Genomic DNA, 12730 nt, shown 5'->3' with positions numbered 1-12730 from the left:
AAGAAGCAGGTCAGGTGGTCTGGTATTCCCATCTCTTGAAGAATTTTCCACAGTTTATTGTGATCCACACAGTCAAAGGCTTTGGCATAGTCAATAAAGCAGAAATAGATGTTTTTCTGGAAATCTCTTGCTTTTTCCATGATCCAGCGGATGTTGGCAATTTGATCTCTGGTTCCTCTGCCTTTTCTAAAACCAGCTTGAACATCTGGAAGTTACGGTTCACGTATTGCTGAACCCTGGCTTGGAGAATTTTGAGCATAAAAAAAAACACTTGGAATACATATGGAAATATAAATTCTTGGAACTGGTTAAAAAGAGAACACAATTTATTTATTAATGTTTCTGGTGTTTTGCCAGTGCTCATTGTTTGGGTCATGAAGAGTTTTATAAATTACTGTACTATCTATAAAATTTATAATTTTTATTGCCTGTGATTATGGGACATAACTCCAATAATCCAACCAACCCAAGACTTTTAACTGAACCAAAGATTTTTTAAAAAAATAAAAGGGACACTTGCTAAACATTCAAAAATCAAGAACAAAAGCAAAAAATGGCAATGTAATTTATGTTTTCTCGTAAATATCATACGGTATATGACTGAGTCAAATTTGAAACTCCAAAGAAAAGAAAGGGATATTTGTGACCTGGTGAGATAGGTAAAATAATATATGTTTAAAATAAAAATTTTCATAAAAATACAAATCAGTAACTGACATTATATATCCCTCTAACATAAACTGACAGAAATTTTAATTATAATTAAGAGTTTTATTTAAATTACATGAAAAAACTAAAAGAAAAATTTGAAAAATACTTTGTTGACTTTGAAATTTAGAGCTGCTTTTAAATTTATACAATGTTCTTATGAATTCAGTGTTAACAATATGGAGTTGACACAAGAATTAGTAAATCTGCTTAACTTGGACAGACATGTTTTTGAAAGTTACATGCTTTTATTTCCAAGTCAAATCAATTCTTCTGTAAAAGATGAGATAGTTTTGTTGATGGAGATGTGAATATAATCAAAATTTTTTAAAAACTCAATTCAGCTAGTGAACTTTTACACTATGTTTAGAACTTATTTATTTCATAAATATGAAGTCTAATCAAGAATGCAAAATAAAACTTCAGCATCTAAATTGAGATCTGCTGTAAATGTAAAATACATGGCAGCTGTCAAAGACTCAGTATGAATAATAATAGTTAATAACTTTTATATTAATTACACGTTGAAGTTACATACATATTGAGTCGATTAAAATGTATTATTAACATTACCTTCACCTGTTTCTTTATACTCTCTTTAACATGGCTACTAGAAAATTTTTAAATCTTTACATATGATTTATATTCTAGTTCTATTGGGCAGCTTTGGTCAAGAAGGTCAGACACCAAACCAATGACAGCAACTATTACTGGGAGGAGACCAAAAGTGAGGGGAATAGCTTAGAACCTTTCATTTAACTGTATTAAATGGCAGAGACATTTCAGAAAGCAATTAGTAAACCATATTAAAATGTAATTTAAACACATTATGATCTGACAACTGAGAAATATTTGCATAAGTTCATAAGACCACATGCACAAGGATGTTCACTGTAGGATTGTTTTTAATAAAATCGTAAATAAATCATGATGTATTTACACTATGTAAACCCTGCAGCAACTAAAAGGATTCTAAAATGAAAACAAAAATCTTCAAAGCACACCAGTGAGAACTGCAAAGTACTTTCAGCAGAGAATATCTTCATCCTAACCCCCGCCCTAAGAGACCTGACCACGCCTAGGATGGCCTCTAGCAGCCTAAAGGCCCTGTGTCGGGGACAATCTAGCTTCCCCATGAGTTCCATTCCGCAAAAGCTCAGAGCTTCCAAAAGAATTTACTGTTTGTTCTAGCCAACACCCAAGACCATAGGCCCTTGACCTCCCTTTGGTAGCACATTTACTAAAAAGGCTGACAATTGTGAATCCTTCCTCTGTCCCGCTGACATGCTTTGGATCTCCCACAACTCAGGAGTGTCCTTCCCAAGGACCTGAAAGTCACTCCTTTGAAATGCAATTATCAGGAAGAATAGAGCCAAGGCCTTCCAGTCTTGGTGAGAAGGTGGGATCCTAACTTTCATAACTGCCAGCTAGCAGACACAGTGCCTAATCTCATTTACACCAACCTGCTTTTTGCCATTTTTCACTTCCCTGACTCTACTTGAGCACTCTGCCTCCCTCATCCTCCCTTCAAAAGCCCAGTCACCTCTGCAGAAATCAGAATGGAGCTCAGTTCTTGACCCCACTGTCAGGAGTTATTAGATAAAATCTGTTTTAATTGTTTTTAACTAATGTCTAGCTTTGTTCATCTTTGACACTAGTGAATGAAAAAAATCAAGTTGTAGGTAGATATATGTATACTGCATGACATTTATTTGAAATATACCACTCACATCAGTAATTCCAATCTCTTACAGGTAAAATTTATAAGAGCCTAGCTGATGCTGGTGGTAAAGAACCCAAATGCCAATGCAGGAGATGTAAGAGATGAAGGTTCGATCCCTGGGTCGGGAAGATTCCCTGGAGGAGGGCATGGCAACCCACTCCAGTATTCTTGCCTGGAGAATTCCATGGACAGAGCAACCTGGCGGGCTACAGTCCCGGGGGTCACTAAGAGTCAGACACGACTGAAGCGACTTGGCATGCACACACAGCTTTACATATAGTATTTTAGATAGTTGCATGGGGAGAATGTATTTAGGTACATTAATCTCAATGAATGCATGATGTATTTTGAATAAAATGTACTGATGTCTACAACTTTAAAATTCATTTTTTAAAAATAAGACAGACTGAAGGATGAACAGATATGCAATAAAGAAAATACAATAAAATTTTAATTGTGGAACCTACGTGGTTGGTGTTGGGTAGTCAATGTAAAAGTATCAATGTTTCTTTATGTTTCAAAATTATACGTTCAAAAAACTACCCTTAAAAAATAAATACATCTACTAATATATTTTAACTCTTTAGCTATTAAAAATGTGGGAAGTTTGGACAAAGCCATATTTCTAAAGCAGAATTTAGATAATTAGATCTATTAAATTTAATAAATAAGGAACAACTAACTCATCCCACTAGGAATAACCCCTATTGTACTTTCAGACTGTGCCATCCAGCCTCCAAGGGGCACGGAGTGCCACCCTCAAGCTCTGAGGTGTGGTGTTTTATCCAACATCAGATGTGGCAGGAGGAGTCAGTCCCTCCCAGAGTTGGGGGCTGTAGTGATTTTTTTCCCATGAACTACTTGTTAGATAAAAAGAGTACATGACTACTGAGATTATTTCCGTATTTTAGGAGATTTTTTTCTTTAAAAAGGTATAGATTTTCTATCTTATTAATCTTTGTCTTATCCCAGGTTCTCTGGCAAACAGGGCCTGAAACGATGACTGGAATGCTAAGGCTTTCCTTGAGTATTGCATACACAGGGCATCAAGAGTGAAAAAAAGTAAACTGAGGCAAGGAACCATGTAAAGTCCTGGCTTGGGGACTTCCCTGGAGGTCCAGTGGTTAAGACTCCACACTTCCACTGCAAGAGGCATGGGTTCAATCCCTGGTCAGGGAATGAAGATCCTGCATGCTACGTGGACAATAAACAAATAAATACTATTTTTTATAGTGCTGGCTACCACTTTATAACAAGCTATAAAAAGACAGAGTAGGCCACTTGGCAAATGCATCCACCTGGTACTCTCCTCGGAACACCTGACACACTATAAAAAGAAACAGAGTAGTCCATGGAGGGAAAAGAGGAATTTATCTGGCAGGTTCCCTCCTTTCTCCCATTCCTCAAAGACCAAGCTCACACCACTAGGAATAACCTCTACCGCACTTGCAGACTGTGTCATCCAGCCTCCACAGGGGCACGGAGTGCCACCCTCGAGCTCTGTGGTGCAGTGCTTCATCCAAGATCGGAAGCGGAGAAGGAGTCAGTCCCTCGCAGAGTGTGGTTCATCACCTGCAAGGCAGCAGCCACTGTGAGGTACTGGCTCAGGTGAAGCCACAGGCCGGCCTCCAGAGGCAGGGCAAGGGAACACTCGGTCCAGGAGGCACACGGTGTCCAGAGACTCCGAGAAGGCATGTTTCACACCACAGGATGTGAGGAAGTTAAGACTTTTAAAAAATTCTTCCACACGGGGTTAAAAGCCAGGGTGAATCCGAGCCCTGAGAATCATTCTCAGTTATAGCATTTACATCTCATACTTCACCACTGTGCTTTGGGGATGACACCCTGAAATGCTAAGCCTCACAACAATCAAACCTGGGAATTCCCTGGCGGTTCAGTGGTTACCTCCGGCCCAGGGTTCAATACCTGGTCAGGGAACTAAGACGTCATAAGCCAGGTGGCATGGCCGCCCCCCCCCCCAAAAAAAGACAATCAAAACCCAGGTTAACAGGGACCTTGAAAACCCTTACAGAACTGAAAGAAATCTAAGAAGGAAAAACTCGGCGCCCTCCTAAGCTTCTCCTTTACTTTCACACCCCTTCCAACACCCGCTGGATATTCTACAATTCAGCTCAATTCTGATGCTATCTACCTGGAGACAGCATCACATATCACAGGTTGGGGCTCAGTCCCACAAGACTGCTCCCACCCCACTTCAGATGCCCATCACAAGCCAGGTTTTTTCAGCCGTGCTTCTGACCAACCAGCTATAAACCAGGAGTTCCCATGACCCCTCCTCAGGTTCAATCAGTTTGCTAGAGCAGCTCACAGAACCTAGGAAAACAGCTTGCTTACTTTTATAAATTTATTATAAAAGCATATGATAAAAGATGAACATTCAGAGGGAAGAGATGTGTAGGCAAGGCGTAGTGGAAAAGCTTAGAGTGTCCATGCCCTCTCTGGGCACTGCCACTCTCTCAGCACCTCCATACGTTCACCAACCCCAAAGCCCTCCATACCCCATGAGTGCCTGCTAAGTCGCTTCAGTCGTGTCTGACTCTCTGCGACCCTATGGACTGTAGCCCGCCAGACTCCTCTGTTCATGGGATTATCCAGGCAAGAATACTGGAGTGGGTTGCCATGCCCTCCTTCAGGGGATCTTCCCAACCCAGGGATTGAATCCACCTCTTTTATGTCCCCTGCATTGGCAGGTGGGTTCTAAACCACTTGCGCCACCTGGGAAGGCCCCATACCCCATACTCTTGGGGTTTTTATAGTGGTTTTATCATATTGCCATGATCAACCATCAGCTCCACTTCCAGTCCATCTCCCCTCTCTAGACAGTGGGAACAGGCTGAAAATTCCAAACTTCTAATCACAGCTTAGTCTTTCTGGTGACCAGCCCTCAACCAGGAGCCCACCCAGAATCACCTCAAAAGTGATAAAAACAAAAGACATCTCTATCTATCACCAGGAAATTCCAAGGGATTTAGGAACTCTGTGTCAGGAACTGAGGTCAAAGGCCAAACATTAGGAAAAAAAAAAGATGCTCCTACTGCTCTTATCACTGAGGAAATTACAAGGGTTTTAGGAACTCTGTGCCAAGAACTGGGGGGTAGAGACCAGTACAGATATTTTCTATTATCTCACAGAGTCAAATTACAAAACATTACTCCAGCCATACTGTGTGAATCTCTATACAATCTAAATTTACACACATTTTCTTTAAAAAGCTCTCAGCCATCTATTAAGGAACATTGGCCAAGTCTTGTCTTTGGGGTAAGAAACTGTGAGCTAAAGGAGACTGCCCCAGAAGCTGGTTGGGAGGAGTCTAGCCTTCTGTTAAATTTGGTATACTAAAAATGTTGCTAAAGCTACTTGTCTTTAGACATTTTTTCATTTAATCATTTTTCAGTATAGTTAATATGGATGTTCCCCCAGCATGTAACTGCTAGGAAATGTGGGTGAGATACCTCCCACATCCTGGAAGGAGACAGAGAGTAGGAATCTGATAATTTTCAGAAGCTACTAAGGCTTCTTCTTCACTGTAGTACCCTAGATCGAAGATGAGGAAACCCAATGCACACAGGGAAGTAACTCAATATCAGCACAAAGTTAAGACACATTATTTAATGAGTATGAGTAGGGGCAATACATATGACATCAGATTGATGAGAAAAAAGGAAGTGTGTGGTGCCAAGAGGTGCCAGTATCTATCATTTAACATGAGGGGAACCAGTCTAAGAATGAAGTCAATCTTGTGGAGGACAGAAAAAGTAGAAAGAAACTGGGCTCATAATGACATCTTTTAAACTGCTACACCAGTCAATCCTGAAGCCTGTATTTTCTAGTTACATATGCTAATATTAATAAAATTCAAATTCACAGTCCAATATTTTTACCAATACTTGAACAAAGGGAGAATATATATGTATACCTATGTCTGATTCATGCTAAGGTTTGACAGAAAACAACAAAATTCTATAAAGCAATTATCCTTCAATTAAAAAAATAAATTTTTTGAAAAGCATATTAACTGATATAAAAAGTTTTTAATCTTTCTTTCCATTGTGTTTATCCTGTTTGCCTATTTCACATTGCTTAAATCACCACTTGTCCACACTTTATTTTTAAATGAGGATTCAAGTAAGAGGCAAGATGTAAACACAGTTCATTCTCTAAAAAGTAGAGGCTGAACACCATTATGATTTCAATTATTCCATACTAACTTTCCCAAAGCATAAAGCATATTGCCAGATTAATCTCTTGTTGTTTTGTTGTTATTCAGTCATGTCCGACTCGTTGCAACCCCATGGACTGCAGCACACCAGGCTCCTCTATCCTTCACTATATCCCAGAGTTTGCTCAAATTCATCTCCATTGATATCCCAGAGTTTGCTCAAATTCATGTCCATTGAGTCAGTGATGCTAAATAACCATCTCATCCTCTGCCACCCTCTCCTTTTGCCTTCAGTCTTTCCCAGCATCAGGGTCTTTTCCAATGAGTCTGCTCTTCGCATCAGGGGGCCAGAGTATTGCAGTTTCAGTTTAGCAACAGTCATTTCAATGAATATTCAAGATTGCTTTCCTTTAAGATTGACTGGTTTGATCTCCTTGCAGTCCAAGGAACTCTCAAGAGTCGTCTGCAGCACCACAATTTGAAAGTATCAATTCTTCAGTGCTCAGCCTTATTTATGGCCCATTCCCATGAGTGCCCATCTCTGGAAAAAAAGCAAGCAATTCTCTATATTCAGGAGAGAATTTGGTAATTCAGTCTCCTAGAGTCCTGGATAATAAGTAATTTCAAACAAGGCTCAAGATATTTGGAGGGATGCGTATAGGAGGGTCAGTATTCAAATAACTAGGATTGTTTTTTACTGGTCTGATTTCAGGTTAAAGTTGAACATACTCACTTCCAAGTCAGGAATTCAAAAGAATAGTCCCAGTATATAGGCTTCCTCAAACGCCATTCTTTATCCTGAGAACTACAGGCAAATATTTTGGGGAGAATTATTTTCACTAGTATTTTTAAAAGATGTAGGGATACACCTGTCGTCTTTTCCCTGTTTAGCAGATTGGGCTCCTGACATTGGTGAATAATCTGGACTGGGAAATAACTTAGAGACCTACTTATTCCATGACCCAAATCTTCATAAAAGAGCCTGAAAGGACACGAGATAGCCTCCTAAATTCTTAATATACTTTTCTTTGGTGAAAAAAAGAACATGATGTCTCTGATTCCTTACAGTTATATTAAAAAGAGTCACTAAAGAGAAAAAAAAATTCACCACTTAATTGGTCACAAATTTAAAAAAAAACAAAACATCATAGTTCCCATTCAAATATCTTTTAAGGCTTAACTATAATATCAAAGTCTATTTGAAGACCACATAACAATACAATGAAAATGAATCCATAAAAAGCTGACATGATAGGTACTTAGAGATTGCTTTGAATATCAAAGGATGTCAGGCCTTTGGGAAGAGTTAAGAAACCCACAAATATTTTGCAAAAATGATCCTTTTTATGATGGTGCTGTCAATAAAAGCATATATAAAAAAGCCTTAAATGCCATAATTTTCATTTGATTTTGCTCAAATAACCATTTTTTCATATCCCTAACTCTCTTTTTCTATAACATTTACTACCAATTATGGTCCCTTTTTAATAGACTGCCTCCATACAAGTGAAATGAATTAATAAATAAATATATTTAGGTTAATGATGACCACTTATCTCACTATCAAAGAAGGTGCTGCAGCTATGGAAGAGTAAGGACTAGACTGAATCGTGTGGTGCTGAATTGGAGTATTGGTATGAAACCATGGTTTTTAATGGAGATTAAAAAATACAAATATATTAATAAATACATATCCTAACCCTGATCACAGAAGGGTTAAAAGGAGTAACACTGCAGTAATAATGAGCTTACTTAGTGCCCAGATCTTGGTTTTTAAATAGTATTTTCCATTAAAAAGGAATCAGGACCCTTGGCTAATTTCAATAACTGGGGCAAAGAAGATCTTACTGTGTCAGATAGTGCTCAAAAATTCATGGGGATTGTCAAAAAGATACAGAAGCCCTTGTAAAGAGGTTTCCATTGGTCAAATCTAAGGCAATCTGAGCATCACAATAAATAATAACAGATCACAACCCATTAAATAAAAATTTAAGAATCTGTAAAAATTAACAAGTAAATGAGAGGAGGAAAAGTTCTAGCTTAACCTCAAAATGCTAACTAATAAATACAGATGCAATAAGAAAATCACCTTTTAGCAACAATCAAAGCTAAAACTACTGGGTGAAAGTTTGATTAAATACAAGATTGCTGCTGCTGCTGCTAAGTCGTTTCAGTCGTGTCCGACTCTGTGCGACCCCATAGACGGCAGCCCACCAGGCTCCCCCATCCCTGGGATTCTCCAGGCAAGAACGCTGGAGTGGGTTGCCATTTCCTTCTCCAATGTGTGAAAGGGAAAAGTGAAAGTGAAGTCGCTGAGTCATGTCCGACTCTTAGCAACCCCATGGACTGCAGCCCACCAGGCTCCTCCCTCCGTGGGATTTTCCAGGCAAGAGTACTGGAGTGGGGTGCCATTGCTTCAGGTTACATGTGCTTTAATTTGCTTCCTGGGGGTCCTGGAGGCTGCTCTCCAGGCGGAGGCGCTAGGCTGGGCTCTCCTGCAGGGGGCCCCCATGCCAGCCCTGCAGACCCTCGGGAAGAGCTGTGTCCTCCTCCAGGCTGCCTGTGCCTCCACGAGCTCCTTGTAGGTGATCTTCTCCGAGAACGGCTGCGGCCTGAGCAGCTCCACCATGTTGGCCCGCTCCAGCACCTCCTTCTCCAACAGCTGCCTAGATATCTGCATAGTCTCAAAATATCTCCACATAGATAGTTTTTAAGTACAAAGGCAAAATTAATAATTTTACTGTGAAGAAACCCAGTAGACTTCAATATATTCAAATAATTAAACTTACTGTCACTAATAACAGGATAAATTGATACCATATCCCTCCTAATGATATAGTGTAAGAATTATTTCTGTGACAGTTCTGCCAAAAATGTATAGCCTAAATCTACTCATGAGAAAACACCAAACAAATGCAAATTGAAGAACACTACATAAATGACTGGCCTATAATTTTAAGAATATTAAAATACTGCACAGAAAACAAGCAAAGACTAAGAAGTTGTTCAAGATTAAAGGAAACTAAAGAGACATGACAACTATATACAACATTCTTGGACTAGCAGAAAAAATGTTCCCATATTCATTTTTTTAAAGTTCCTACAGATTATCATGCTAAGTGAAGTAAGCCAGACAAACAAAATACTATATGGTATCACTTACACATGGAATCAAAAAAAAAAAAGACACAAATGAACTTACATACAAAACAGAAACAAATTCAGAGATGTAGAAAAGAAACTATGGCTACTGAAGAGGAAGGAAGGGGATAAATTACAAGGTTGGGATTAATATATACTCTAATACTATATATAAAATAGATAACCAATAAGGACCTACTGTCTAGCACAAGGTATATTCTATATAATAACCTATAATGGAAAAGAATCTGAAAAAGAATGTGTGTGTATACACACACACACACACACACACACACATATAAAACCAAATCACCCTGCTATACAGCAGAAATTAACACAACACTGTAATCAACTGTACTTCAATTTTTTTTAATTTTAATTTATTTTTCCCATAAAGGGTATCATTGGGACAACTCACTCAAGTTGAGTGAGATCTGTGCATTAGATAATAATATTATATCAATGTTAATTTCCTAATTATGATGGTTGTACTTTTGTACTTTATAGAAACTTATCCTTATGTTCAGGAAATATTACATAATGCAGACTTTAGAATAATGAAGCACCATGTCAGCAGCTTATTCTCATCTGGTTCAGAAAAATTACACACACACACACACACACAAATGTTGTAAAGTGTGTGGAAATTCTTTGTACTATTCTTTGAATTTTTCTGTAAATTTGAAATAATCTCAAAATATAACATTAAGAAGTTTAAGTTAAAAAGTTCAAGAAAATATTTTAATGATTGTCAAGTATCAAAAATTGCAAGTATATACTTACATATAGATTTAGCATCACAGTAAATGACATACATTGTTTATACATTGATGGTGAGAATACAAACTTGTATTAGCCTCTGCAGAGGGCAATTCCTCAACATTATTCATCAAAATGATAAATGCACATACCTTGAGACCCTACTCCAAGATATCCTAAGAATATATCATCACATATGATTATATTATGTGGATATTCATTGTAGCTTTGTTATGATTATAATATGTGGATACTCATTGTAGCTTTGTTTGTAATAAGATACCAAACAATTTAAATATCCATTAATACAGAACTGGTTAAGTACAACTGGCAAATTCACACAATGGAATATTATGTTTTAAAAAGAATGAGGTAGCGGAGTTCCCTGGTGGCCCAGTGGTTAAGATTCTGGTCCCTCACTGCTCTGGCTAAGGTTCAACCCTTGGTCACAGAACGATGAGATCCCACAAGACAAACAGAGCAGCCAAAAAAAAAAAAAGATGAGGTAGTTCTAAATATACTCAAAAGATATTTCAAAAATAAGCATTTATAAATTAATTAAAACCAATAAAATTCGAAAATCACATTAACATGTTAGTGATATTTTACTGAAATTAAAATGCTAATCACAATATAAACATTGTACCAAAAGATACGGCACGAGTTCTTTCATGTCCAACAATCTTCTTCTCCAATACAACATGTGCATGTGTGTGTGTGTGCACACTCAGTCGTGTCAGACTCTTTGCAAACCCAAGACTCAATACTTTGACTATCCTTAATGTGAACAGAAAAACCTTCATTTGGTAGAACACCCCATTTTGTCTACCTCTGTTCTCATTTGCAGACATGAAATCCTGTATTAGTACTCAGTTTTATGGTGGCCATCCAAAAGATCCAACATATGCATACACACTTTTACTCATATCATTTAAAAGAAAACACAAAATTCTAAGTTTCTCTGAGAATTTATAAACCCCTGAAAACATGTCCAAACATCTCTAAGGACCTAAAACCTATCTGGAAAACACTTATCCCGCCAACTGAGAGAGATTTTTATCATTTCCTTTTCATATCCTTTATCTTCCCCTCTTCAATACCACTTTCCTTTCAACCTACGACACACTACCTTTAAAAAAAAACCAACCAAAAAGTCTCTCTGGTGCCCTGCTATCCCTCAAGATACCACTCCTTCCCTTCGAAACCACATTTCCGTATTGATTTACATACATTATTTACTTCATACACTGCCTCCATCTGCCTGTTTCCAGTCATCACATAGCCATTACAATACGGCTTTTGTTCCAAACACTTTCTGAAACTATACTCTCAAGTATTACCAAAACCTGCAAACTGTAATGTTCCAGCAGCTACTTCTTGACTTCTCTAAAGCACTTGAGAGCCAAAGGGCTTATCTAAGACTCAACTACAAGTTTTTCAAAATCCCTTCATTTAGTCATAAAATGTTTTTTAATTTATCCTGTTTGACTTACAACTCAAAAAGGACAAAGTTACTGCCTTTTTATGCCACAGTTTAGTGAAGGAAAATCAGGTAAATATTAATAGATAAAATATAGTTGAACAACCTGAGGGAGAATTAATGGTCTCATCTTATACTTCATCACAATGAAAAGGAATCAGAAAGAATCAAAGATTTCTCTGTTTTTCTAAAGACTGTAAGAATAGCCATGAGAATCAGGAGGTCTAGGGCTCTCTATTAATTTCCAAGGACTGCTGCAACAAAGTATTAATACCACAAATGCTTAGAACAACAGAATTTATTGTCTCACTGTTTGGAGACCAGAAGTTCAAAATCAAGGTGTCAGGAGGGCCTGATGTAAGAGATAGATGGGCCCCAGGTTAGACATTTACAACTAGCCTCCTGTTTGCATTTCCTGGGACAGGAGATGGTGGGCTCCAGCTGAGGTGTTTACAATCAGCTTCCTGTTTGCCCTCCAAATCGGAAGAAACAACACAAACAGGATAAACGTGTTTGTCTCTTGGAAACACCTTAAGGCAACAGTCATGGCAAGGACAAAGAGGTGCAAAATTCTGTTTGAATAAAGGATTAAGATCTCTGCTCCCCCTCTTTTGGAACAAGGGATAGACAATACATGCACAGAAAGGCTCCCTGTGGGTCTAAAGTCAGGGGATGTCGCCAGGCTCTAATGTGTCTTGTTCCTCCGAGAAGCCTTCACTTCGAGATCCATCTTGGCTGA

At 38.2% G+C, this 12730-nt stretch overlaps 1 protein-coding gene across 3 annotated transcripts in view; it reads right to left on the bottom strand.

Moving 5' to 3' along the window:
* The window catches only part of RAD54B (RAD54 homolog B), a 119948-nt gene that overhangs the window by 77845 nt on the left and 29373 nt on the right, over positions 1 to 12730 (bottom strand). The window lies entirely within an intron of this gene.

The sequence above is a fragment of the Bos indicus genome, chromosome 14, assembly GCF_029378745.1.
Source record: "Bos indicus isolate NIAB-ARS_2022 breed Sahiwal x Tharparkar chromosome 14, NIAB-ARS_B.indTharparkar_mat_pri_1.0, whole genome shotgun sequence".
In the NCBI taxonomy this organism is placed as follows: domain Eukaryota; kingdom Metazoa; phylum Chordata; class Mammalia; order Artiodactyla; family Bovidae; genus Bos; species Bos indicus.
Note: the sequence above shows the minus strand (reverse complement) of the source record. Positions and strands in the feature narration are given on the sequence as shown.